The sequence below is a fragment of the Pipistrellus kuhlii genome, unplaced genomic scaffold, assembly GCF_014108245.1.
Source record: "Pipistrellus kuhlii isolate mPipKuh1 unplaced genomic scaffold, mPipKuh1.p scaffold_m20_p_9, whole genome shotgun sequence".
Taxonomy (NCBI): domain Eukaryota; kingdom Metazoa; phylum Chordata; class Mammalia; order Chiroptera; family Vespertilionidae; genus Pipistrellus; species Pipistrellus kuhlii.
The window spans coordinates 39,807,762-39,834,974 of NW_023425595.1; positions in this window are offsets into that span (position 1 = coordinate 39,807,762).

Below are 27,213 nucleotides of genomic sequence, written 5' to 3' on the forward strand. Positions count from 1 at the left end.
AAAATGGCTGGGGATTTATGTAAACTCTAAATTATCATTGCGAATTTTCTGTAAATCTAAGATTATTCGAAAGTAAAAAGTTAAACAAAAAAGATTATTCCAGCCTGGCCTGCATGGCTCAGTGGTTGAGCATTGACCTATGAACCAAGAGGTCATGGTTCAATTCCTGGTCAGGGAACACACCCCAGTTTTGGAGGGGCAACTGATCAATGATTCTTTCTCATCATTGATCTGTCTCTCTCTGTTTCTCTGTCTCTCTCTCTCTCTTTTTCTCTCTTTTTATTTCCCTTCCTCTGAAATCAATAAAAATAATATTTAAAAGTAAATAAAATGACAAGGAAAAGTTAAAAAAAAAAAAAAGATTATTCCAAAGTAAAAAGTATATAGATATGCCTCTAATGCAGAATTTATACAGGGCAGGGCTGTAAACATTGAGATTAAAGAAGTAAGTGAAGACCCAATTTTAGAGAATTGTCTTTCGATAAAGGAGTGAAACTATCAAGCCTGCCTTTCAGAAACAACGTTCTGCTGTCTTTGCAGAAAGTATCTTTCAGGGGAGGCTGGGCTTGGAGAAGAGCACAGCTGCAGAGGCATCACGGAGTCCAGGTAAAAGATTTCAGGAACTAAATCAGGATGCCTGTGGATTTGGCACTACCCACTGAGATCCCAGTAACAGCCTATTCACTCAACCAGACACGCGTAAAATCACAAAAAGCTATTCTTCAAAGGCCAGAGACACCTGATATACAGGGACTAACTTCATTACAGACTCTGAGACTGTATTACTGCTCTGAGATCATTCAGGAGGTTTAATTTTCTTTATTGATTTGTAAGAAGCATTTCAATTCACCTTTAAATATTCTTTCCCTCTTCCCTTTTACATTATAAAATTTCCATCAAAGGTCCTTAGGGCTTTCCACAGGTTCCTTCAAAATCAACTTCCTTTAATGTTTCTTCCACTTAGCATTTAAAGTCTAATAATATTGTGGTCACTGCTATTCCCCAAAGTCTAGCCCATTATCATAGTTGGCTTTTTTCCTAGAATGCGCTTAGAATCGCAACTGACCGCAGCCTGGGAAGAGCAGTCAGGTCCCATACCATAAATGTAAGAAACCCAGCCCTGTTTTCAAACCCTCCCTTCTGTAGTTGGTCCCTGGGTGTTCTGATCAATATCTGAGTAATTAAAATTTCCCATGATCAAAGTTCTGACCTTTGCATTGGCCCTGCTTATCAGTAAAAACATGTCTTGATCTCCTTATCAGTAGCCACCTGGAGGTTTTTACAGAGGTATCTCTAAGCCCCTGCCTGCCTCCCCTGTCCTTGACTTTGGTTCATGCTGTGCCTGCTGTGTCAGCCTAAAATCATGCTGGAAATGCCCTTGGCTGCCTCTGCTAATCCTCCACCAGCACCACCTCCCTTCCCTCTTCTGTAATGCTCCTCACACACTTGTTCAACTACCATTTTAAATTGTCTGATATTTTGTTCGTTTGGATGTGTGTCTGGTTGGTTTTCCTTTTATGAATCCTTAAAAACATGGAATTCAAATCCAATAATCTAGTTTTATATGTTTTGGGTCTCTATAAAGAAAATGTATTATTTTTTCTTTATTCACAGAGATAGAGACAGTCTTTTCTTTGTGATGAGCATCATCGCAACTCTGAATGTCCACCCCCCTCCGCATAAATAAAGGCGTCCTTCAATGCTGAAATTTATGACCCCTGACTAGGGTTATTACATACAGTGGTGAGCAAAACTAGATTTACAGTTGTTTGTATGGAAAACAATACAATAAATAATAAATAATAATCTCTATATATAAACACTTAAACTATGATGCACAATGACCATTAGGGGGCAGATGTTCAATACATGAGCTGTCCAGAAACAGCAACTTTGCAGAGTGCCCTCTTGCACCCTGGGACCTCTCGGGGGGATGTCGGACTGCTGGTTTTAGCCCAATGCCCGCAGGCCAGGCCAAGGGAACCCAATTGCTAGAGAGATTTCATTCCACAGATGCCCTTCGAGCCCCAGTCTCTTAAGTAGTTCCACCCCAATGGCACCCACCTGCAAAGGAGGGTTCCAGGGAACCAGAAAGTCCTGGGGAGGTGACAGAAACCAGATGAGCTTGGGGAAGTAACCTGATAAGGTGATTTGTGAACTCGGGGCCCAAACCCATGCCACAAATGCATGGACATGAAATTAATGAGCAAACTCTAAGACACTGACAACTGAACTACTGGATCAACTACTGCCCAGGTCCCAAACTGTCCACTGGGTGGCATACATTGGAAATAGATGCTAAGCACGCTACAAAATCTTTGAAATCTGAACTGTTTTGTTTTTGTTTTTTTTGTTATTGTTGTGTATTTGTGTGTGTGTGTGTGTGTGTGTGTGTTTTGTTTTTGCTTTAAGGAAAAATGTCTCTTTTAATTATTTTTTAAGTATATCTTTATTGTTGAAAGTATCACAGATGTCCCCTCTCCCCTCCTTCCTGCATTGATCTCCTCCCCTCAGCTCCTCTCCTCTCTCAGGCCTTCCTGGCACTATTGTCTGTGCATGGGCTATGTATATCCTATATATAATAATAATAAAAGCCTAATATGTTAAGTACATGCTAAGGATATGCTAAGACCACTCAACCACTCGCTGTGACATGCACTGACCACCGGGGGGCAGACGCTCCAACCAGTAGGTTAGCTTGCTTCCTGGGTCCAGCCAATCCAGACTAAGCGAGATGAGCCGGACACACCCTGGAGCCCTCCCGTGATCCCTCCCCATTCCTGATCATGCACCTGTGGGGTCCCTTGGCCTGACCTGTGCCTTCTCACAATCCAGGCTGAGGAGACCCCTGTCCCCTGAATGCATGAATTTAATGTATTGGGCCTCTAGTATGCATATAAATTCATTGTGAAGCAGAATTTTTGGACTGGGCAGGATGTCCCAGATTCTTTGTCTGCCAGAGTCCAAGTATGAATCCACAGACAGAAGGTGATATAGCAAAGGTGGAAATTTATTAAAGAACAAGTACAGATTCCCATATGGGGAAGGGGAAAGAGTCACACAGGACAGACTCCCAAGTGGGGAGAGGAAAGGGTTCCTCTGACTTGGTTAGGGTTAGGGTTAGGGTTAGGGTTAGGGTTAGGGTTAGGATTAGGGTTAGGGTTTAGAGTTAGGGTTAGGGTTTATAAAGGCTGTAGTTCCTGGTCCTAATATCCACACTATTCCCTTTTGAATTGGTTACTATAGTAACTCCTAATGCCCTCCTCCTTCATTGTCCTCCCATTCCTTCAGGGCTTTCTTCCTCCTTTATTTTGTAAATATAGACCTCTTGGCTACTCCTAGTTCCCTTATCTTATGTAAATGTAACTGTGACCTCTCCTTTGTCTTATGGAAATGTACCTTCTTCCAGTTTATAACCCTGTGTTTTTCCCATGGACCCCAATTCTAAAAATTCCCTAAACCTGCCTTAATTCCCTTAAAATTCCTGTTTCAATTGGTTAATCTCTTCCTGCCCCTCCTTCTTTTCCTTGTGAAATATGTCAGTCTGTTACAATAGAATCCCAGACCACAGAAGATATTGGGAAAGTGCACCATAAACCTGGGTAAATTGCCTGTTTTTCATAGAAGTTAAATAAGACCTGAAGTCTCATAACATAATAGTTTAAACGTCCAAAATTCAATTTAATATTATTCAGCATTGGAAGAGCCTTGAAAAGTCAACTTCTCTTGGAAAAAGATAACCAACTGACAACAACCTCAAGATAATACAAATATTACAATATTGTTAAAATATTTTAAAGCATCTCTTATAAAAATAATCAGATGAGCAAATGTAAACATTCTTTAAACGTTTTAAAATAGAACAATGTAACAAAGAAAATGACAATGGAAACTTAAGAACTGAAAAACACAATAACTGAAATTAAAAAACCTCATTGGATAGACTCAACAGTCATTTGAAATGACAGTAAAAAGAGTGAGTGAACTTAAAAATAAATAGATCTAAATTGTCTAATCTAATCAATAGGAGGAAAAATGAGTTTTTAAAAACACAAAAAACATAGCCTCAAGATAATAACAAATGCTCTAATGCTGGTATCACTGAAGTTCCTGAAAGAGAAGAGAGAGTGCGGTACTAAAAAAGTAATGCCTGGAAACTTCCTAACAAGTTGAAAAATTAAAACTTCATTGAGAGGGCAGGGCGGAGTTATCCTCCATTCTGTAATTGAACCCTAGCCTTCACCCAGCCAATCAGGGTTAGCCAAGGCAGTGACATCACCACTGACTGGAGTAAAACCCCTGGACTGGGCGAAATTCGCTCTCTTCCGCCATGCTGCCGGCGTGAGTGGGACAGAGCCCATGCTAGCATGGAAAAGGCTTTTTTGTTTATTTCATCGTTCTCAGCTCCCTGGTGGTCCTTGGGGATCAAGAAATCTGGGCGTAACATAGGGGGGCTCGTCCAGGATCCACAGCCAGGACTATGAGGGACCCGATCAGGAGAGCCTGACTGGCCGCAGTAGGTGTGTGCACGCTCTGGAGGGATGTAAAACCCCTCATGGAATTGGTGCCCGAATACGCCTAGTGGATGCACCATGAAGGCCACAGGCAGGAGGTCAGAAGACGTTCTGACCTCCCGGGAGGGCCCTAGAGGGACCCTCATGTGGGGAGAGGAATGGAAGCCTCTTCCAGGATGAGGTGAGCGGCATAAGCCATCTTTGCCTCACCTGCAGAAACCTTTCTCAGGTCTGAGTTTGGTATCTGTGCGCGACATGGTGCCCCAGGATGGAGCTGGCAAAGTATGGCCACCATGGTGATGCGGAGCCCCCTGGTGGCGTTGGTTCAGGGCGGGGGGGGGGGGGGGGGGGGGGGGGGGCTCCCGCAGGGCTCAGTCTGCGCGTCGGAGCCCGGCTGGGCAGTGGTGGCCTCGCTCAGGGAGCAGGCACCTGGGTTAATTTGCAGGCTGCCTGGAGAAGGGGAAGTGGAGACGGAAAGCCGCTGGGGCGACCCGAGTTTTCTCCACGGGGGGCCGCCTGAGTAGCGTGGCTGGGGCGGCAGCAGCAGCCTCGCTCCGGGGGCCTGGGCCCAGGGGGTCTGGGCCGGCGTGGAGGCCTCGGGTCCATGGCAGCATCGGGTATGGGAGAAGAGCTCAAGGGCGAATTTCTGTGCTCAGTAAAGAGAAAAGGCCAGTTCAAAAGGAGTGCGCATAGTTTTGGGCTGTGCTTAAAACCCTTTTCTGTGTACAGAATGAGCTTTACAAATGGTGGAGATAACTGGAAGATAAATTAAAACTGGTTTCCCAAGTCATTGTAAGCAGCTTTTGAAATTCCCTGCCTGAGGCGGAAACTAGATGGTAATGGCTGGAAGTATTCAGCTAAAGAATGTGTTCATTTGCATTTGAATGCTACTCCAATGATCTGCAGAGAGTGGCAGGTGATTCCGTGGTGAAGCTGCCCAGATGGCCTTGCTTACAATGTTTAGTCTTCCTTGTCATTGGTATCAGCTAAGCAGAGTCATATAGCTACTTAAGTATGAATTGTGATTGACCTATGAACAAAATTGATTCTTTTTTCTGACACTGTCTTGAATCTTAGTAATCTGCCTCTGGTGCGGAGAGGTCTAGGGGAGGCCAGGGAGCGCAAGACTATTAGCTCTCCTGCAAAGAGATTATTCAGTGCTTTGTTTGAACTTCAAAAGAAAAAAATTTTGAGATCTGAAAAAATGTGTGATCAGATCTGTTGCTGAAACTTTACCCTAAGTAAGCAGGATGTATTAGAAATGTAATGTTATTAATCTAAAAAAATGCCAAATATATTTGACTTCCCAGCTTTAAAAGTTCAAATAAATTGAATTAGAAAAAATTAATTGCAGTAACTAAAGGCCTAGAATATGGCAGGCTAAACTGTATTATATGTGTTAAGAATAAGCAGTAATGATCAAAGAGCTCAAGGATTGATTTATTCTCATTTGTCAGATGAAAAAGTATGTAATGCTTACACTTAAAAAATTATTTTAAGTCAGTGATGCAGTATTTTTTTAAGTCAGTTTTTCTGAAGTAATGTTTAATGTAACATGAAACTTTTATATTTGATCTGTTTTGTTTTGCTTTGCATTGTAAGTTTGAATTTGGGCTTGTACCTGCATCTTGTATTTTGTTTAAACTGTGGGAATCGTTTTTGGTTTCAGTCATGTGTGTCTACTTTATAGATTTAAGTAGACTTCATCACAAAGGTTTATAATTTATTTAGAATTATATTAAAACAATTATTTGTATGATTTAACCCCCCGCAACTGCTTGGACAATTTTCACCAATGTTCTGCGGGGGGGAGTAGAGGAGGCTTAGAAATGCAGATAAATCTATATCTGTAGGAAAAATGTGGCATTTTAAATTTCAAGTGGTTAGAGGCCTGGGAACAGGTACTGGACCTGCTCCCTCCTCCCTTGCCTTTTCTTTAAAATTTGAGGCATGGTTATGTATTTTTGGAAGATAAGATTTTTTATAAAAATTATAAAAAGAATATCCTGACAGGTTAGCTAGGAGAGGCAAGCCTGTTAGTTTCCTGATGGGATTGGGGCAGCCTATTTAGTTTTGAGAGAGCTGATAGGACTCATACATCAGCCCAGGAAGCCACCAAACAAATTGCCTGTTTTCCTTGGACATCAAGAAGGACTGTGGTCCTCGGAAGGAACACGTACTGGGGAATGCAGCTGTTGAACTGGTCCAAAGTGGAACGGGCCTGTGAGGAGCTAAAGAAGGCTCTCATCTCAGCAGCTGCCCTAGCCTCGCCAGATGTCGTGAAGCCCTTCCACCTCTACGTGAGTGAGGTAAAGGCATTGCCAAAGGGGTTCTCACTCAGACTAGGTCCCTGGAAGAGACCTGTTGCCTATCTAAGAGACTGGACCCTGTGGTAGCAGGGTGGCCAGCGTGCTTCCAGGCAGTGGCCACCACAGCATTGCTGGTGAAGGAGGCAGATAAGCAGACTCTGGGCCAGGAGCTAAGCTTTTCTCCTGGACCAGCCCTGTGTCCGGATTCACAAGACTGTGACCATCAACCCTGCCAGCCTGCTTCCAGATGATGATGGAGGAACCCATTCATGACTGCACAGAGGTAACAGACGACAAGGTACTGTTCACGGATGGGAGCAGTTATGTTCAGGATGGGACCTGATATGCAGGGGCAGTGGTAGTTACCTTGGACCACACCATTTGGGCACAGCTCCAGAACTTTTGGCCTTAATCCAGGCCCTTTGATGAAGACACTGTGCCATCCACAGAGAAAAGAGGGTTACCAACTGCAGCCAGAAGGAATTGGCTGAACAGAAGCAAGCCCCTGACAGACCAGGTGATTGGTGGACCCTCCAGATGACAAGACTGTTGGTCCCAGAGGCTCTAGGTCAGAGTTGCCCAGTGATACCAGGTTACCCACTTAAGTGTCACCAAGACTTCTGAACTTCTGTGAGGCAGAGTTGCTAGAAGTACTGTCTGTGCACAGGGAAATGCTAAGCAAGGTAAGGGGGTCCCCCTGGGAATTCGGGTCCCAGGGAACTTTCCCAGGAGAGCATTGGTAGGTGGATTTCAGAGATTAAACCACCAGCATTAAGGTCTAGTTTCTGTAGACACTTCAGATTAGGTTGAAGTATACCCCACTAGAGTGGAAACTACCTCTATAGTAGTCAAGAGATTACTCCAGAAGATTATACCTAGATTTGGGCTGCCAGTATCAGATAACAGCCCCACCTTGGTAGCTAAGGTATCTCAAAGTATAGCTCTAGCCTTAGGACAGGTAAGTGAGACTCTGGAAAAGGGGTTTAACTAAATGTGTCCTAGAATCGGTGAAAATTGGACCAACCCCCTGTCCTTTGCCCTCTTGAGGGCCAGGTGTACCCCCTTACTGGGACAAGTTTCCCCTTTTTTGGGAGGGGATCATGTATGGTAACCATTCCCTTGCTCAAGTCTTAACAGGCTCTGCAGTTTGCTTGTTCCAGATGCACTGCCAGTGCCCACCACAGACCCTGGAGCCCCGGAACTCAATGTGGGTAAAGAAATTTACTGCCCAAGGACTCAAAGGGACGCTGCACTGTTATCCTGAGCATGCCCACTGCTGCTGAAGTAGATGGCACCCAGACCTGACTACATGACTCCCAGCTCCTGCATGGCCTGGATCCTGGCAACTACAGGCCAGGAGGAGAACTGATGCCTGCAGGAGGGGAACTGGACTTCAGTGAGGACAATACTGATGCGAACTGTGGTACTAAGGGTCTTGGTAACTATTTGTTGTTTATGCTGAAAGGAAGTAGGCTGAGTCAATGATTTGACTAGGCACATTAGACAAGGGGGGAATGAGAGGGCAGGGCGGAGTTATCCTCCATTCTGTAATTGAACCCTAGCCCTCACCCAGCCAATCAGGGTTAGCCGAGGCAGTGACATCACCACCGACTGGAGTAAAACCCCTGGACTGGACAAAATTCGCTCTCTTCCGCCATGCTGCCGGCGTGAGTGGGACAGAGCCCATGCTAGCATGGAAAAGGCTCTTTTGTTTATTGCATCGGACTCAGCTCCTTGGGGATCACAAAGTCTGGGCATAACATTTATGAGTTGAGAAAGAGAGCTCATTATGGTGAAAGAGCAAATTAAATTTTGTTTCTTTACTCCTCTTCACTTGGCTAAAATCACACTCTTATAGAGAGAGATGGAAAACGTGTTCCTTCAGCTTAAATACCTCTTGTTAATAGCTCCTAGATAAAATAAAAATGAAGCTGAATAGGAAGACAGAATTTGGGAGTCTGGGTTTGCATTTTAGCTCAGCTACCAGTAGCTCTGTGGTTTGGGGAAAGTAACTGAACCCCTCAGAGCTTCAGCATCTACATTATGAAATGGTGCATAAAGTAATTTTTGAGAAACAAATGAAATGAAGCATGTAAAATCACAAAACACATAACCTGCCATAAAAAGGAAAATCCAGGGGAGAGAGAGGGGAGGGCACACAAGGTAGGGCAGGCTTGCAACCTAGTTCAGTATCTGGTTAAAACTATAGTCTTACTTCCCCACTCTGACTGACTTGGATTTGGGCAGAGCTGCAGAGCATGCCCCCAAAGCCCTGCCAAGAGTGACTTGGGTGGAGCTGCCAGGACTCTCAGGGTCCCGCCACAGGAGGAGATATATAGGTCAGAGCCTCCCCACGAGTTCTGTTCAGGCTTTGGATCCAGAATTCACTGGACTAGCAGATCTGCGAAATAAAAGTTAAATTTTTGTCTTCGGGGTGCTGGCTGACCATTCTCCCGTGCATTTTGCCACAACAGCCAAAGTTAATATGTAATACATTTTAATTGAATTAGTTGGATAGGGATGCTCTGATATAGTTCCTCCATAGAAATAAGCAGAAACTGTCATTTGTAGGACTTAGAAATTTTTTCATCAGTCATCAAGATAATTTATTAACCAATTAAAGAGCAAAAGAAGAGGAAAGAATAAAGATCTCTGGTACTTCAGGAGGAACAGAGTCATTTCTAGATAGCAATTTCCAGTTATAGCCTGCATTTACTCCTGCTCCCTCCTAAGACCCTACTACAATAAGGGTAAAGAATGTGTTTGAAGTCATCCATCCATGAGGATCAAGAAGATGGGAGGGGACACAAGAGCAGTGAAAGACTGGTATCTGAAAAGCAAAGGCATAGCAAACCTGGAAAGGTAGATCCTGAGTTAAAAGGAGGCTAAACTTAGAAGAAACCTTACTTTCCTTTTGATGCCATTGTAATAACCTGGCTATTATTTAACAGGAAAGGAAAGACTAGATAATATAGGCTTGCCATTTATACAGCTTTAACACTTTAGAAGCTGCATTTAACACCCTCTAAGTCTGTTCTCCGCTGATTAATGGGGGGAGGGACTGGACAAAGGTTTAGATGCATGCCCAGTGAGGTCTATGTGATGTGAAGGGGGCTTGTCTGTCACATCTGAGAACAACTTAGTGGCCAAAATGGCATGGCCACTGCAAGCAGTGAGAAACCTGAATATTTAAACTTCTGAGCAAAAAATTACACCTTTGGTTTTTACTCTCTGGGGCACAGGGTGCCTGGCTCTCCTGTGGCAGGGGGATGCATTCCCCATGGTTCACTGCTATGTGGGATGCCCACAATGGCCTCATGGGCTTTAATTAACTTGGATGCTGAATTGGACCAAGCTGCAACATGAATGGAATCTCTGGATACTGACCTTGCTTTGGGCTCAACTGGAACCCAAGTGCACCACTTCTAGGGCTGGCTTATGGGGCAAGGGACTTTGGAACCTAAGAAATGTGACTTCTACCACACTCCATCCTCCCATAGGGACTTCTGCTTCAGTGGTACCCCAAGAGCTTCACTCTAACAAGTGATGGGGAAATGTGATTCTCCAGTAACATCTTCAGGTCTCACAGAAGACTCAAAACTTGGTGGCCCTATAATCTCTAAAAAAAAAAGGTGACAAAACAGGTTTACATCAGCAGAATTGTCTGAAGACATGTTTAATAAATGCAATTCCAGATCCTCTCTTTTGTTCTCTACAGTTAGATAACTATCTATTCCTGTCTCAACAGAACTCAGGATTTTTTTTTGAAAATGGAAAATTTTTTTCTGTAAATGGCCGGCTGCTTCTCAGGGTGGCAGTGAGCTAAGTTTTGGAGCAGAAGTCAAGGAGCAGAAGTGAATTTTGCAGAGCAGTTGCAGGGTGGAAGGAGCCTGACAGAGCAGTCTCGGGGCAGGGGGAATTTTGTGGAGCAATCAAGGGGCAGGGACAGCCTCACGGAGCAGTGGCGGGGCAGGGGAGAGCCTTGCAGAGCAGTGGAGGGGCTGCGAGCATCGCGAGCATCCCAGGGCAGAAAGCTTCACATAGTGTCACAGGGTGGCAAAGGCCAGCGACAGAGGCCCAGCTAGGCCTAAGACCCTAACCATACATGATTTCATATGCGCCGGGCCTCTAGTTTGAAATAATGTGTTTTAAAGTCCTTGTGTAGCAACTAAACAATTATATCTAGTAAACTGTCCCACATCTAGTTCCAATTCACAATGCCACCAATGTACATCATTAAGGATATGCAACACCGTACCTCTCCTGTCTTTAAAAATGTTCTTAGCTCATTCCCTACAGACAAACATTTCCACAACTCCAAGTATTAATATATATTTTTTGCGATGGATTTTCCTCAGCTGCTATAGTAAAATCAAATGACTATAGAAAGCGAAGTCAGAAGAGCCAGTCTCAAGTCTAGTGTTAACATTTCTTTTAAATAATACTTGTTAAATTAACTTTGCGTAGACAGAATAGAATAAGATATGTTATTCTTTATTGATTACATTTCAGCTTCCGTTTACACCAGGGAAAGGACAAGCACTTTCCTAATAAAGCAGGTTCAAAGCACCAGAGCCAAAGGTCAGGGTCCCTCTCCAGCAATCTGATGTCTGGCCCTGCCAGATGGCTCTGCACTGCCTACAGAGTAATGGGAGACATGGGACTGGCACATTTTCTACTGCTCTGTCTGCATGAGTGTTTTCCAATAAAAACTGCTCCAGTAAGTCTGGTATACACTGCTTGTGTATCTTCCCTTACTGCTTGATAGCCATGCCATAAACACTTATATACTCCCTATGCTGCCCTAATGCTTTCCAAATGAGATGCTTTTGAAAGTCACACAACCTCTTTGGGCTTCAATATCCTTACCAAAGTAAAATAAAAATACAATGTTTTGTGATTAAAAGATATAACGTGTATGAAAGTGCCAACTTTAGTACTTATTACAATACTGAATTCAAAGTGGTTATTGAATCTGAATTGTACAAAATTCAATTCTATGCAATTTTTCAGATCATCAATAAAGAAAATAGAGTTTAATCATGAAAATTAATGGACTTCTTAATATAAGAGGGCAGAGCATACCAGACTAATCAAAGGCAAATAACATGATCTGTCAAGGTACTTACTTTCACCACCATTAATAGAATGTAAGTGTTGTCCAGTATGAATCAGTGACTAGAGTGTCAGCCCATGCACTGAAGGGTGTCAGGTTTGATTCCAGTCAAGCACACAAATCTGTGTTGTAGTTCACCCCCCAGCACCAGTCAGGGGCACATGTAGGAGGCAACCAGTCGATGTGTCTCTCTCACATCTATGTTTCTCTCTCTCTCTCTCTTTGCCCCTCTCCCTCCCTCCTCCTTTCTATTATCTCTGAAAAGCAATGGGAAAAAATATACTTGGATGAGGATTGACAACAACAAAAAACAAACAAAATAACGTTATTTTCCTGGGTTTCTAAAGTCCCATTTTCTTTAATCCAGTCCTGGAAGAAGGGCAGCTGGGGAGTCAGTAGAGTTAGAGGCAAAACCAGTGTCCAGCGTTTCTGTTCCACAGTGGAGCTGATTCCAGGCTAGTTGTAGTCCATTAGTCCCTTGCGTGTGGGGTCCAACATGGCTGTGGGCCACGTGGGCAGATGTAAGACTGTGAAAGCCCCACAAGCCAGGAGGGCAACAAGCCAAGAAGCAAGAGAACTAGACAGAGAACTCCTTTGTTTAGGAGGTTATGTATTTCCAATCTTCACATGCTTGCGGTGGCCATGTCTACTCTGGCCAATGACCCTGTCACCAGGTGTGACTGACAGTCAGGTACCTTCTCTATTTCACCCAGTCTTTACTGGGCATGTATTTAAATTGCAGTTTCTTGGCGAAATTGCACAAATGGCATGCATGGATTTATTTTAATGGTATCAAAAAGTCATAATAAAAATCATGCTTCAGTGCAGATTACAGGGTCATCATTAAAGGGTCATCAGTGGGCCTCTTTTGTTACATTTATTGTTCCATGTTCAGAGCTCTTGCCTCCTCTAAGCACTGAACAAACAGAACATCGAAATCACATACTACCTGAATTAAAGAGCTAAATTTAAATTTTTACCAAATAAACAACTTTTTCCTCTTTTTTTTTGGTAATGTTTTTATTGATTTCAGAAAGAGGGAGAGGGAGAAATAGAAACATCAATGATGAGAGAGAGACATTGATAGTCTGCCTCCTGCATGCACCTTACTAGGGATCGAGCCTGCAACCTGAGCAGTACCCTGACCAGGAATGGAACCATGAACTTCTGTTTTATGGGTCGATGCTCAGCCACTGAGCCACAATGACAGGGCTAAACAACTTTTTCATTAAGAGCCTACTCTCTGCATTTCCTGGGCAAGGAGTTATGGGGGATACAGATATATATGAAATGTAAAATGGGCACACACATAAAAAAAAAAAAAAAAAGAAGTACACCGTGGCATCCCAACTTAATCTGTAGATTTAAAGTAATTCCCAAGAAAATCCCAGCAAGTGCTTTTGAAAAACTCATTTTAAAGCTTACATAGAAAGGGGTGGGGGGAAACATAATAGATAGTACAGTATTGAAGGTAAAGAATAAAGTTAGGGAACCAACACTACTTACTATAAACCTACCCTTTTCCAAAATTGTGGTGACTAACGCTCTGCCAACTCTGGCCTTCTTATTAGCATGATTTTGCTGAGGTTAATTTAGAACTTTAATGGCCTCTGTGGGAAACTTATCTCCCCAAATTGGCTCCTCTAAGACTTCTCCCTACCACTGCTTACACTCTTCCTTCTTCTTCTGACCACCTTTCATTTTCACTTCAGCAACTTTGATCCCTTTGATTTGTTTGCTCTCTGATGATGTGCTACATGAGTGCAGAGGAAAGAAGAGGGGTAGATATGGGAAAGCCTCCAGTGAGAAGTGGGATATGATCTCTCCCTTGAGAAAGGAAATGGCTTGAAAACCTATAAGGAGAATTATATTAATCAATGTAAGGAATAGGTCATGAGGGAGAAGAGAATTAATATAGGCAGAGAAATTACCCAGCATGGGAAATTTTTTAAGGCAACAAAATTTTACTTCTCCTTTCTGTCCCTGTATCTCTTCTGTGTTTAATGCTTCATTTTTAGTCATGCCTTTTAAAATCTGGTATGGATCTCTTGTTTCCAACTATCTTTTCATTTATTTGTTTATGCTACTCATCAAAATAATCTCATTGTCTTGCATGAGTTACAATGATTTATTTCTGTGATGTGTTACATTTTTTAATTTCTCTACTGATGATATAGCCAAACTTTATCTCTTATTGGTAAAGTATTTTTGTGTAAGTGATCCTCCTTTAAAAATGTTATATATTACATGGGTTCTAGAACAGCACAGTTTTTCAAAATTTATTCAAGAATGAAGTGTGAATGGAATTATCACAACAAGAGAAAAAAATATCTGTGTAAATACGTAAATAGATAATGGTTATTTGTGAGGTAATGCCAAGTAATTCATGAAATTTCCCTTTACATTTATAAAATCAAATTCTTAGGAAAGGTTTTATTTAAATAGCTTATCAATTCTTCCAGGAGACTTTAGACAGTGAAGCACACCTTTGTTTTGTTTTTCCCTGGAGGGTGTTGTTTTCAGGAACTGATCCTTCACAAGTTCAGAAGTAAAAAGGTAAAATAAGCCTTTTCACAGCTCACTTTCATAATCTATAGACTCAGGCAACTTAATAATCAGAATATTCAAACTGGATTGGGTTAAACAAGAGACAAAATGAACCAATTAAGTAAAAAGTACATACATAAGTATGCAAATATATGCATAGCGGGGGACATATCCTGTAACCCAACCAATTGGGAGGTAGATCAATTCAATGAAAACACATGCATTTTCAGAGAAAATAATTAAACTTTTTCTCCCATTTATTAGCTGTGGGTGCTTACATAAACTACAATACTTAATTACTAACTTCTAGTTCTTTAATCTATAATATGGGAATAACTTCTTCATATGTCTGTGAGGAAAAATAAATATAATTGGTGTATACAGTTGCTGGCACATAGTATTTACTCAATAAATTATTTCCTTTTCTCCTAAAGAGCCCTGAAGTTTGGTTGTGCATTTAACCTACTTCAACAAATATGTATGTGACCACTATTATGTGCAAGGCAATGTATTCAGTGCTTGGAATTCAGGTTGTAAAGATTAAACTTCTATGTCTTCCAACATTTTTGCATTAAGACAAAGCTATCGCATTTCTATAATTCCATATACAAAGTTGTAACAAGTTCTGTAAATTGGCACATTCTGCAGTCATTTCAACCTTCTTCTAGCTTGAACTCTTGTACTATGGAGGAAAAAAAGGGAAAACTACATTTCTCAAACTCTGTTGAACTACAGTACAGCATATAACTTAGTTTTTACCACTCAGTCACACAACCCCATGATCTGTTTGCAAATGACCAAGATAAGAGAATTAGTATTAGCCGGTAGTCATGTTAAGGCTCTTAGAAAAATAAATAGTGAATTCCATGTGTGCTACAGATATTCAAAGAAAACCAATCTGAATTCCCATACAATCCCACTTTCCTTCTTTTACCCCCTAGGTTCTGTGCACTGTCAGTGACAGGGAACATAAAGAGATTAAATAAGGCACCAAGGTACAGTTGCCAAACAATAATCAGTGGTGAAAAGCAGAAAATGGGCCTATGGAGTGTATTCAGAATACAAGATGGAAGTGAATATCATCACCAGAGAGGTTTAAAATAGTCTCCACTGGTTGCTCTGAAGTCTGAAACCAGGGCTATAGCTAACAAATCAAATGCAGAGGAAATAGAAAAGCAGAATCCAATAGACTCGATTTCAATCATCAGCTAGACCATAATTTCTAACCAGTTAACCTTGGGAAAGATAAATTACCTTTAAGAAACTCAGTTTCATCTTTAAGACTCATATAATAATGATAGTAATTACATTTATCTTCAATTAAGTGTAATAATACATAGAAAATACTTTTTTGCGAAGTCTGGCAAATTCTACCACTATAGATAGCATCATCGTCACCACCATTATTATGACCAAAAATATGTTAATGTGCATAGATATGTATAGAAACCTAAAACTATTTTCTATCATAGTTGTAATGATTCTAAACAATCCTTCATTAACTTTCCTCTTAATAAACCTGGAGGTATATATGAACATAAATTTTCATTAGGACTCTGGTGCTCAAAGCAGGAAAACAGTATTCTCAAAAGTGTTTCTTACTGACACTAATTTCTGTCTGTGGGGGTGGAGTTCTATATTATAACTTCTTATGAGACAATATACAGTAGAGGAGTGTTGATTTGGCCCCCATTCCCCTACCTCGGGCACATATGATAATATCTGAGGCACTTTTGGTTGTCATATTTGGTGTTGGGGATGCTACAGGCACCTAGTGGTAGAGGCTAGAGATACTGCTAAAGGTTGGATAATGCACAGGATGGCCCTTCACAACAATTATTCAGCACAAAATGCCAATAGTGCTTCTATTGAGAAACTCTGCAGGATGCAGTGATTATGAGCAAATTCTATAGCAGACTGCCTGAGTAAGTTTTCTACTTATTAGCTGTGGTCCTTTGGGCAAGTTATTTCTGTGGTTCAATCATCTGTGAAATGGGAATAATGATAATACCTATCCAAAGGGCTGTAGTGAGAAATGATACTACTTATAAAATGTTAGCACATAATTACCATTCAACAACATTAGTTATTATTAACATTCTTTCACATACATGCTCTCTTTGTCTTAACCTCTGAAGTATTACTGCCCCTGTTTAATCAATTAATAATAGATTTTCAGCAAGTTGAAATTATTTGCACAAGGTTACCTAGACAGTCGAAGAGAGGACAGAATATAAATTTAGGTCTCTAAATCCTCTCTGCATCTAACCCTATGCATATAATTACAATATTTTTAGATGGGTTAAATCTAAACCTGATTTTATGCTTAGAATTCAAAGTTAATAGGCTTAACTTTAAATCTTTTCTTTTAAAATCTGAGTTATTTTTTAATTATCTATGTCCAAGAACACCATCACTCCACCCTTAACCACATTTCCTCTATAAGAAGGAAATAATTAATAAGTATTCATCAAATATCCAACAAATAATGTTTAAGAACTTCTAGGAAATACAGCAGCAAATAAAAGAAAATATTCAGATCAATTTAATTACCTATTTTACCAAATGGGAGAGAGAAAAAAATTAAAATATAAATATTAGTGATAATTATGCAAAGGTAGAAATAGTCATGTCAGAAATTTAAAAAAATGGCCTTTTAATATAAACTGAGTATGTTCAATTGTGAAAAAAATAATTTACTAGTAAAGCACATGCCAAGTGCTATAAATTAATTTTGGGAGAATTTTTCTAAAAGAAACAATGTAGGCGAAGGGAAATACATGGTGTGATTTACTCACATGCTCATGACACAAACATAGCAAACATGATCCAGGAGGTAAGAGGTTGGTGATTGTTTTGTTTACTAGTGTATCCCACGTGCCCAGAACTGTGCTTTCAACATGGTGGGTGTTTAATAAATAATTGTTGGGCATGTAGATTCACTAATATGGGTTTAACTCTTATTTTCCAAATGAATTACTAATTTCCCCCTGGCCTCATGTCAAAAAGTATAGTAATTCACTCTGAAGGCATGATCCTACAAACTGCCCAGGAAATCAGGAAGGCAGATCTGATTCCAGAGGCCAATTGGAGAAAGAACAGTGTGCTTGGTCCCATCTAGTCCTTGCTCTTGTGTCATGTAGATATGAACTCAAGGACTCTGGTCAATCCTCTGCCACTGTCAAATCAGTGGTAATCCAACTCCTTGTCCATAAATGGCCTTCCGAATACACTCTGTTCATATTTCCATTTTTAGCTCTTTGTTCCTAAGCACAGCCACTTAGCACTTTCTAATTGCAACAGTGGTGGAAATGGGAGATGGTACAAATAGCAGCAGCAGGAGATAAAAAAAACTAGGCCTATCCACCGTACCTTAGACTCATGCAGTAAACCCAGTTCATCTACTCAGACGCCCTCTGAATTCATTATAAAGCATTACCTGAGTTTATTCACCTTTCTTCTCACTGGATGTTAAATGAAAATGCCTTGATTCACACTAAGCAATTTCCCTATTTGAAAATTTGGGAAGTAATAGCTTAGTCTTAATCTCTTTCTCTCAGGAAAACCTCATACAGAAAATCTACTTTCTTCCCAGTGATTTTTGCACCAAGTGATGTTTAAGCTTTTGTTCAGCAACTCAAATAAGGTAAATACCTTCTTGCCCTCTTTTCTCAAGGTTAATGGGTGCCTTCTAATCCTACCTCACTACAGGGGAGTACTTAAGAGATTCTTCATGGAATGAGTAATATCAGGTGTAATCTGGTGACTCCGAGTGTTCACCCTAATGTGTAAGCATAAGTAACAGGTGTGAGGGTGGTAGGATGCTGGTAAAACTTTGGTAAATGCCATAAATTAGGAAACTGTTTTGAAAGCTGGTGGTTAAAAGTTTTGGCATTTACCAATTTTCATGATGCAAGGATTACCATCATGGCCTGCCAACATGGCACCATGGAAACACAGTCCAGAAGCTATATGGTCAACAAGCTTCCTCTTAAGTACAAGCCAACTTCAGCATACCTGTTTCAAGGAATGAATAATAGAGAGGGAAGGAATGCCAGAAGCCTCTCCAAGACAAATTACCACAACACTTGAAATTATAATTTGACAGTGAGCATTACAAAAGCATCCCAAAATTTATATGCGCAACAAACACATCTTTCTAGAGTAGAGCATATTTCTTTATAAAAAGATATAGGCTGGTGGTCCATGTTACCTTCACAAAAAGTTCCCAAAGTTACATTAATAACTTGCTAAATGGATGAGCAGCTTGCCCTTGCTTCCAACATTAAAGTCAGTATTTTTCCTTGCCTTTTCCAAAAAGCTGAGCAAAACAATTTGAAGAAAGAAAAAAAAATTACACTATGTTTCTTGTTTGGATTTCATATTTTAACCTGTGCCTTAATTACACTGTATTATATTTAGCAGTAAAATAGGGTATTGAAATTATAATTTGTGGGACACCTATATAATATCTTAGAATGGAGTCCTTACAAAATTTAAATATACTACTCTGTGATTTTTGCATCTGTTATTTTTTCACAATGTTCTACAGGACAGCCTAAAGTAGAAAAAAAGGCAAGCTAGCACTGATGACAACCTTGCTAATATGGAGATCTGTAAGCCCATGGCAAGGCTGAGCTATAAATCTGAAGTTTAGGAGAAGGCTCTAGTTTTGAAGTTGAATGAATAAGAGAAAAGAAAAGAAAAAAGAAAGAAACCAAGTTCCTTAACTAGAAATACTAAGAACTAGTTAATTTCTGCTCTTATTTAATCTTCACTACAACTCTTTGAGTAAGGTACAATTGATCTTAGTTTACAAATTAAATAACTCATTTTTATAAAGGATTATCTAAGGTCACAAAGCACGAAGTGACAGAGTAAGAAATTCACCTGGGTGTGCATGACTGCAAATCCAATGTTATTTCCAATCTGCAGTGCTATTTCAAGAGAGAAAATAATACCTTTTACAGAGAGAATGGGGTAATGGAAAGATATCAAGGTGGAAAATCAGAAAAGATCCTACAATGTAGAAACTTGATTTGGTAATAAGACAGAAACCTAGAGAGTTTTATCTGGATCCAAAAGTCAGAACTAATTCAGAAACAAGCATTCTTAATTCAGAGTCACCTGATTTTTTAATAGACAGTTTCCCCAAATTCCTCTCTGCATGATGCTAGAATTGTCCCCAGAACCTTGGTAATGTGCATGGAGATTTAGATAATGGTCAAATGGTTGTGGGTGTATGAAGAGGCAAACTGCTATCTCAGGGCATTTCCATATCATATGTTGCCTAATAGTTTGTTCCAATTCTGTAATTCCAAATTCTTATACCAGCATTGTGTCAAGTGGTGGTGAGAAACTATGAAATATGTAAAATAAAACTGATACTGTTGTAATTTGCTTGTTATTAATCATAGGAAAGGAACAAAGGGGGAGACCAGACATTATAAGTGGGTAAGCATGCCAATTGGGCAGCTTCACCAGGAAGCTGCAATTTCACACACCCCAGGGAACCACCATCCTATTCCCTGTAGATCACTGTGGGAAGGGGTCCAACAAAAAGGAAATGAACTCATGCCCAATGAGTCAAGGTAACCCAGGAAAGTGCCTGTCAGTCAAGCCTGGGGAACCATGGATTGGCTAGAGTAGGGAGAGCCATTGCAAGCCCATGAAAACCTGTGAATACATAATTCCCCCAACAGAGGAGTTTGCTCTCTTGCATTTGCCCATGTGGCCTATGGCCATGCAGACCCACATGCAATGGACTGATGCACTGGAATGGGGAACACAAACTAAGCTAGCCTGATGCTGGACTGGTCCAATATGGAGTGAAAACTCTTGACACTGGCTCTGATTCTAGCCCTGTCGAAACCATAACTACCGTGTTTCCCCGAAAATAAGACATCCTCCAAAAATAAGACCTAGTGCAACTTTGGGAGAAAAAATTAATATAAGACACTGTCTTATTTTTGGGGAAACATGGTATACTTCTTTCTTAGTGGGACAAGGGGAAATAAGATCTTGGGAACTCAGGAGTTTGATTCCACAAAAAATAGAGCTTTTTACAAAACTTCATCCTCACATAGGGGCCTCCAGAACCATGGGGCCTCCAGAAATTCTTATTATTATTGATGAACCCCACTTTCAACAATAACAAAACCCTAAGACATACATAAAGCAACATATAGCCTCTGCCCCACGAAATGTACAGACCCACCACATATGAAAACCATATTTCCACAATCATTTTTATAATTAGCAAAGATTTAAAGAATGTAAACAATAAAATACCATATATATCTCCCTAGAGTGGAAATAAAATCTTGCCAGAGCCTAAAGTCTTCAAGGAGCCAGATCAATCACCAACCATATCTCTCTGGTTCAGGGCACCTCTAAAGGTTTTAAATGAGTGATAGAAAAAAATATATAATAATATTTCAAATACGGAAAACAAATTTAATAATAAATTATGCCCTTTGTTTGAAGCTGACTTCAGATATCATGACCACATTTTTGTCTTTGATGTAGAATGTCATTTTAAAATAGAAAAGAAATGTAAATCTCTAAAGTAAAATTCAAATTTTCTCATTATTTGTCACTAGTAACAAATTTTAGGTGCACCCATCATTCACTTATTTTCTTTGCAACCATTAGCATCTACCATTTCTCACATAGGTTCCTCTTTTGTATATGGATGATAATAATTAGTTTTCAAAACCCTTTCACATATATTAACTTGGTGTTCTTTACTAAAACCCTGAACTTGGGAAATGTACCTAATCCCTGAATCTGTGCCATCCTTCCCCCACACCTTCTCTGAACAAATGGGTATACAACAAAAAGCAGATTACTCGGAGGGTTATGCAACATAGATTAAAGTTCTCCTCTCACTCAGCACATAATTAATAAATAGAGGTAGACTCTAAATCTGAATTCTCATGACTCTATTGTTAAAGCCACAGCCTTAATTGGCTCAGTCTCCTGACTACTCTTCCAGAGATCCTTTCTCTACAGCACACTGTTTGACAGTCATGTACCCAGGCAGCCCTGCTCCTCAAATAGCTACTCGATAGTAGGCAGGGTCCCCAATTGCAAATGTGAACAGAGAGCAGGCAAAGGATGCTTAAAAGTCTTTTCTAATTTTCAAAGTAAAATGGAATGTTAAATTGTTTTAATTTGCATTTATTTGATTCCTAAGATAACTGATCCTTTTCAAGAATTCCTTAAACACTTGTACTTCCTATTTGGGGAATTATCAGGGTTACCTTTGTAATTGTGCAGGAAGAACAAGAATTTAATAACAGTGCTGAACAGACATGCTTAGTGGAATGTCATAAGAATAGCTTCTTGGGATTTGGACAGGCAGAAAAGATAGTAAAATAAAGTTGTGTCTTTTTTTTTCATTTCCTGTTCATTTTTACAGAGTATCTTCCTTATAAACTTTCCTTATTTCCACTTATTTTTTTTTTTTCTTCTACAGGTAACTAGCCTGTCTTCTATTTGTAGGCTAATATTTTTTGGACTTTATTAAGATTCATTGTAATTGCAATCTCCTTAATTGCTTCCTAATTGGTTCCTTCCTCCCCTTGGTGTATTTTTCATGCATTATTAAATTCCAACTGGCTTTCCGGAACTCATTCTGTATTCCTTCCAGACAGCTCTTCCAAAGTTAAGCTCCTGGTCCCTTGGTCACACAGGAAAGAGTACTGGGGGGAATTAAGAGGATCATTGTTTAGAAACTATGTGCTTCTTGCTATTACTAACAATGAGAACAACAACATCAGCATTCCAATCATTCACTGTTATTCCCAAACACATTAACATACATTTCATTTTATAAGTTTCTTTTATTGTTCATTTTCTTTTCTTTCAATTACAGTTGATATTCAGTATTGTATTAGTTTCAGGTGTACAGTGGTTAGACATTCATATAACTTACTATGTGATACACCGCAATAAGTATAGTACTCATCTAACACCATAGATAGTTTTATTACAATATTATTGACTATACTTGAGGCTAGGTGCATGAAATTCGTGCACTCAGGGGGTCCCTCAGCCCAGCCTGTGCCCTCTTGCAGTCTGGGAGCACTCGGGGCATGTCTGACTGCCAGCTGAAGCCTGGGGAGCAGGCCTAAGCCATCAGTCCGACATCCTTAACACTGCTGTGGAAGCAGAAGCGGCTCCCACCACTGCCACTGTGCTCAGCAGCCATGAGCCTGGCTTCTGGCTGAGCAGAGCTCCCTCTGTGGGATCACACTGACCACCAAGGGGCAGCTCCTACATTGAGTGTCTGCCACCTGGTGGTCAGTGAGCATCATAGCAACAGTTGTTCTGCAGTTTAGTTGATTTGCATATTAGCCTTTTATTATATAGGATTTCCTATGGCAGTGTTTTTCAACCTTTTTTTGGGCAAAGGCACACTTGTTTCATGAAAAAAATCACGAGGCACACCACCATTAGAAAATGTTAAAAAATTTAACTCTGTGCCTATATTGACTATATATAAAGTAATTCTCTTGAATAGGAATCAAATAAACACAAAGAAAGTATTTTATAATTACTTTATTATGAAATATTAAGTAAACAAAATAGTGAAAAATTATAAAATTCTTGTCTTGTCTGCATCTACGGCACACCAGGCAACATCTCGCTGCACACGCTGCCCTATGGTGTACTTTACATCCATGTGACTATTTTGTAACTGTCCATTTTAACTTTCTAATTCCTTCACCTTTTCACTCAGCCTTATAAACATTCTTCCAATTGGGAACCATCATTTTTTTTTTTTTATCTGTATCTTTGAGTTTGTTTTTGTTTTAATTTGTTTTTTTGTTTTGTTTTGTTTTTAAATTCCCATCTATAAGTGAAATCCATATTTGCCTTTCTCTGACAACAGATTCTTAAAGCTGTGTTATTATCTCCACTCACCATAAGAAGCAGAGTTTAAATGTTTTTCCCAGAGTAAAAAAGCTGCTCTGGGACTTAAATCTAAGTCCTGTGTTCATCCCAGCATCATTCCCTGCTTGATATTTAGGCAAATGGAAGATTTATAACCAACTAACCTCATCAGCTCTTCTACATAGTGCACAATAAATTATTTTCCTCTTCTATCCATGAAGTTTTTTAATAGGAAAAAAAATGTGTCATGGAAAGATTAAATCATCTGGACTCAGAGATCTGATTTTAAGAAGCTCTAGCTAAAGAAATGGCTTATCCGATCTGATCTTCAGTTTTTCCATATGTAAAATGAATCCTCACATTCTACTTATTTTATAGATTTGTTGTTAATTTCTCATGCATGTAAGTATTTTTTATAAGAAGAGTCTTGCTAAGAGGTGTGAGGTCATCAGGCTATAAAAATTTTAAGATTTATTTCCAATCCAAAACTTTATTAATCTCTAAATATCTCAAAATGGTATACCAACAGACGCTTGAAAGACTTAGAGCTTAAAATACTTTCTGAAAAAATTAAAATAAAAAAACTAGCAAAAATATCAAACCAGCAAACAAAGCAATTGAGATCTATTCTGGAACTCTGAGGAATTTCAAATTCTAAGGTCAGTTATTATTTATTGTATTCATATATACATCAATTTATTTAGTATAAGTCAAAAATGAAATTAAACTTTTGCAATTTCAGAAGTAACAGTCAATTTTTAAAACTAATGAAAAATAATTGTGAATTCATTAGAAATTTTTAATTTTGCTAAACCATGAATCTGAATCATGCATATGCTCTCTCAACTGTTAGATCAATTTACTTAGGTAGTAGGTATGTTTAAAGCCTTCTCCTATAAAATCACCTTTGACATTTTCCGTATGTTGATATGTAGCTTCTTTATCAAAGGGAACCATATTCTAAACTGGTATTAAAAATTTTACAGAAGCCTAAGAATATATCTGGTGCAAGTGTGAAGAATTCTTTGTATTTATTGAGTAAATTCATTGCCTTTTGCATTCTAAGGCATATAGGAGAAATCAGAAGCCATGCCTAGACTAACAAATACAGAGAATCAATATATTATAGTAACACCACAATGTTTTTTAATCAGGAAGCAGGTGAGTGGTGTGATACTAATAAACATAAGTCTCTCTCTCTTTCTCTCTCTCTTCCTTCCTCTCTGAAATCAATAAAATATTTTAAATAAATATGTAATGCTGAAATTTAAAAAAAAACAATAATGAAGAGTAGTGCCTCCGTAAAAAGATAAAAACAACAATCAAAGGATCCTCGCTACATTGCTAAAACCATGAATTCACAGTCCCTGCACTTCCTCCCCACCCCACCATATCTCTTTGCTCAACATGTGAGCCTTTCCACTAATCTCTCTTTGTTCAATCATTAGAAGATTCTACTAAACTGTGAATATGCTCCCTCAGAGGGGGAGTGAGATATTGTGATTTATTAAAAATATATATATAATAAAGAAAAGATATAGCTTATCATTTAGATGACCAAAATAATTTCTCATGTATGTTTGGTTTTTATCCACAGTCCCTGGCTCATAGATCCCTAAACTCTTGGAATTTTCTGAGCAATAGGAGCATCCTTCATAATAATATTCGGTCTCTTGTCCTCAGTTCTTGAAATTGCTTCAGAGTCATGAAGGTGTTACGAATGTCATGTTATTTATAACAATACCCTTTTCACCGTACTGGGTTTATGTTAGGTGCTTTTGAAAAGCACCTAAGGATTGGGGCTGGTTGCCAGGGGAACCAACCATGCACAGAGGATTGGAACATTCAGTAACCCCACACACACCCCTCACCATAATACTCTAGGAGGGGAGCGGGACTAGAGGTTGAATCAATGACCAATGTTCAATAATTTAATTAATCATGCCTATGTGATGAAGCCTCCACAAAAATCCAAAAGGATGTGGTTTGGAGAGCTTCCAGATTGATGAACCAAAACATGTCCATATGCCATCATGTGGGATCCCAAGCACCACAAGGACAGAAGCTCTTTTGTTAAGGAACTTGTCCCATGTATCTCTTCATCTGGTTGCTGACTCTGTAAGTCCTTCATACTAAACCAGCAGTCTAGTGAGTAAATAGGTTACTGTAAGAGAGTGAGAATGTTGGAGCATGCTTCCAGAGAAGCCGTGGACTGTACCCCAGTAGAGTTATCACTGCTGATACCAGGCCAGGCCTTGAGATACGGTCTCATGGCCCCTTCCCAGCACGTAGGCCTTCTTTCAATGGCAGAGCAGGACTGACTCCATTTTGTATTATGTCTTCCATCTTGTATAAAATGTATCAATCACCCAACCCACCCTTAAAGCAGCCAATAGAAATACAAAGGGAAGTAACCCAGCATAACCGGACCCTGGCCCTCAACCCACCAATCAGAACCAGCCAACTCAGTGTCCGAGCATCACCCCATCACCCAATCCTAAAAGCCTATAAAAAGACCACACTTTCAGAGCTCGGGACTCTTTGCATTCTGCCGCTGCGTTGGTAGAGGTAGGGAGTTCAGACTCGAGTTTGAATAAAGGCTCTTTTGTTTTTTTACATCGGACTTGGCTCCCTGGTGGTCTTTGGGGATCTTGAAATCTGGGCATAACAGTTACTTGAGTTCTGTGAGCCATTCCAGACAATTAATAGAACCTGAGGAGGAGGCTGTGGAACTTCTGATTTATAGGCAGTTGGTCAGAAGCATGGGTAACAAGCTGGACTTGTGATTGGCATCAAATGTGGAGGGCGGTCTTGAGGGACTAAGCCCTTAACCTACGGTATCTCATGCCATTTCTAGGTAGTATCCAAATTAAGATGAATTGTAGGATATCCTGCTGAAACCCCCCTACACACACACACACACACACACACATACACACACTGACATTATTTGGATCTTAACCATTAAAGAGTAAAAATAATAATCCTATTATTAGTGAGTAATATTTTATTATAAATGGGCAGATAAATCGCATGGCCTAATTGACTGAAGTATGCAAGATGGTTTTAAGCTTTGACCAGAAGGAGAGAGACTACTGTGAATCTTTGGGCTTATGGTCAGAGGAATAGTCATAATAATGACCATAATATACCGTTTACTGAATTATTTCTGTGACAGATTTTGGTAAAAAGCAGTTTAACATATCAACTTATTTAATTACAAAACACTATGAGTTAAATTTGATTATAATCCACAATGAAGCAAGAAAAATCAAGGTCCTATAGAAAGTAGAGGTGGACAGGGGCAGACCCTGAGGAGCTCTGAGCAGCCAGCATATCACCGGAATCTGATACCTGAATGAAGGAATGTGGAAAACATAGAAGTAGTTTCTCTTCTCAGCAAAAGTTAACTTTTTACCAATCAAGGCTAGACTCTCAGATATAAGAAGTCTTGGCAATTTTTCTTGTCGAAAACTCATTTAAACTGAGTTTCAAAGAGGGGAGATAATTTGTCACTGACAGCTGGGTCAGTGACAGAACCTGGACCAGAACAGAGCTGTAATGACTTCCCAGGCCACTTCTAAATTCTAAATTCTTATAACCCACTTTCCCAACTTTCCATGTGCATTTTCCTGTCGTCCTTCTGAATTTTACATAAATAAGATTTATAATTCCAATGGTCAGTGTAGTATGGCGCGAAGAATGTGCTATTCAGAGGTAAGCAGGCTCACATTTGGGTGCTACTCCACACTTTGGACTACACACTCAGCATTTCTTGATGTCCCTCTTCTCATCAGACCATAACTGGTTTCACGGGACAACCATG